This window comes from Calliopsis andreniformis, unplaced genomic scaffold (assembly GCF_051401765.1).
Source record: "Calliopsis andreniformis isolate RMS-2024a unplaced genomic scaffold, iyCalAndr_principal scaffold0263, whole genome shotgun sequence".
NCBI lineage: Eukaryota > Metazoa > Arthropoda > Insecta > Hymenoptera > Andrenidae > Calliopsis > Calliopsis andreniformis.
In genome coordinates, this window is record NW_027480672.1 from 29679 (window position 1) to 32597 (window position 2919).

Sequence of the window (2919 nt, forward strand, 5' to 3'; positions counted from 1 at the left end):
GGGGGTACGTGAAACAAAAAGTTTACGGGGTCGAAATTGAAAGTGTCGACATGCTGCGTGACAGGATCCAAAATGCGTTTGAGGAAATTAAACTGGACGGAGTGTGTGCTAGTGTACAGGACTCATTATTAAGAAGACTTCAAAAGTGTGTTGATAGACAAGGAGATGTGTTCGAACATTTATTATGACTTACAATTAGTGAAAAAGTTAAGTAACTGTTCAGTTCATACCATGGAAGTGCGTTAACATCTGTAACATCAGCAGTATACACGTGTGTATGTTCACCGACGCGTGCTTCTCGCGTTCGAACTCGCGTGTGTGTGGTCACACGTTCGCCTGACTGGGATTTGAACAGCGCGCCCCGGAAGTCCGATACCTGAATTTCAATCACCGATATCTTGAAAATGAAGCTCCAGATTGCAAAACGGTACAGGACTTTTCGATTTTTATTTGCATGAAGAATATGCTTGTCTCGGCTTGTCCCATAGTTTTAGGACACCCTGTATAATGGATGTAGAATATGTTGACGAATAGTAGTGATGGTAAAGTAAGGGGAGGGTAAACTGAATTCAATGGATGTGGCAATGTTGGGTGGGGGGTGGGGGGGGGGGGGGGGGGGGGGGGGGGTAATCGTTCGCGCTCGATATGTGATACGAATGAGAGTAGGAAGTATCCCCTCCCAATTAATGTGATGAGCCATTCACATAGCTCATAACAACAAATATAAGTGGAAGGAGTAAAGCATATTTGCAATGGTCGGAAGCCAACTGAAAACTGAGTTATTCATTAAATGCTGTGCTAAAATATAAAGTTCAATCTGTAAACTTCGTGTCACACGTGTGAGTTAATTGTGTTTGAAATGTTTCGAACCGAAAAATTGTATTAATTACTATTAATTGTATACCAGAATACAGTTTTTATAAATAGAGTTAAATCAAAATGTGTTCTCAATATTATGAAGAAAATAATGAATCTGTGTCTCATACTCCAATCAACGAATCAACCGAAGATAATGCATCGTCTCCTAAGAAAATTAAATATGTGAAGTATTGTGGGGTTGGATAAGATTATGTTATGTTTAAAAACATTTAGACTTAAGTAGTTTATGACTGGGCCATTTGGGACGTTGATGTTTTGCAGGCGAGTGACGATAGCCTGCAGAACCGTGTCCCAAACCCTTGGAGACTGCTTTAGATTTATTGTTTATGTTTGGGTCGTGAATGAGAGAGAGCATGAAAGAAATGAGTGGTGTCGACGGTGCGGGATGAAGGAAAATTCGGCAGAGTGGATTGGAAAGCCATAGGGCACAGATCAGAAGTTAAGGCGTAGAATATTGTGTGGATTATTAAAATATTTAGTCTAATTCATTTAGTAATATTATATTTCCAGTGATTATACAAATATTTATATATACTTACATTATCATATACACGAGCTTGATTTAGCAAAAATCTTCCAATCCCACAGTACGTATTAATCTTACTCTTAATCTTAAAATTAAAATATTAAATTAATATATATCTTATAAAAAAAATTGATTTGTTCTAGATCTAATTCTACTTTCAAACCGTCACACCCACGCTCTGTTCGTATCTTGTGAGGTAGGTACCCGCTGACATCAAGATCCTATAAATATTTAGAAATTGGAATCGCAGTTGGACTCATATCAACCGTTGAAATTATTCTTGGTGATAATCGAGGCACTCAACTTCTATTACCTGCACCAATATGGGATGCACTCATTGAAAAATGTGCAGAAATTAAAGAATGTGTTCTATCCATGAGTTCAGATTCCCCACCAATATGGATTGAAGGATTTGTAATAGAATTTACCAAAATTCATAATGTTAAGCTAATAAAATTTAGTCTAGCCAATATCTCCTTATATTACACTATCGAAACGTTGAATAATTTATTCAATCATGTAAACTGTATTAATTTTATGCGGTCACAACTATATGAAAATACACATCGTATTCATATTCAGTTTATAAATTTTGTAAATGTTTTGAAACAAAATGGTGTCACACCAAAAACGAACTTGTCATGTATTGCTAATATGATATGTAACAGTAAATATTTCGACGACGATGCTTTGATTGATTGTGAACTACTAGCGTGTGCTTTAAATATTCTTGTCTACAATGCTAATATTTAATATTGTATAAAATTCTATTGTGATTTTACGCATTTAAATAATAATGAGGAAAAAAATTTAATAAATATTAACATTAAATTTTAATTTCATGTACTAAGTTACCTATTGCATTCTACCTTCCCACTCTATACTTACATTTCTATCAATCAATTCGTAACAATTGCAACTAATATATATATAGTTTTTAAAATTTTATTATATTTCAGACAACTAATTTCATGTACTTAATCACATTTTTTTAAAGAAATATCCTTTTATTGAAAAAAATTGAATAATTTTACACATACACACATACACAGTCTATCATTTCAAAATAACTAATTTCATCTACTTAAGGGGTAAAACCACTCTAGACGCAGAAAAGAAGCCCTAAATTTGACAATTTATTTTGGGAGTATGACAAACGGAGTAGAATTTCTTTCCAGAGGGTTTACTTAACACATATTGAAGTATGAAAAGCAATATTTTTATTTTCATTTTCATACAAAGTGGCGGCGACGGGGCCCTTCGTCGAAAACAGCTTTTTTTAAAACACCCCCATGGGAGGACGAATTTCTCGCCATGTATGAGTCTTGGAACAAAAGATCAAAAGATTTTGTGATCTATCTACAACTGGCTTTGGAAGTATGTAGGATTATTCTTTTTAATCGATCCTTGTGGAAGTAGTGCACTTTTTAAGAAATGAATCGATTTCTTGCCATAAAAATGGGCATTGAATTGTTTATAAAAATTACTATGATTACTATGATTATTACGATCAT

General features: G+C 34.3%; 1 long non-coding RNA gene across 1 annotated transcript; it reads left to right on the forward strand.

The window, feature by feature from the left end:
- The first annotated feature begins 877 nt into the window (after positions 1-877).
- Positions 878-1613, forward strand: LOC143187771 (uncharacterized). Its single transcript, XR_013003287.1, has 3 exons — positions 878-1041; positions 1141-1466; positions 1549-1613. It is a non-coding gene; the product is annotated as an uncharacterized LOC143187771 (long non-coding RNA).
- Positions 1614-2919: the final 1306 nt, after the last annotated feature.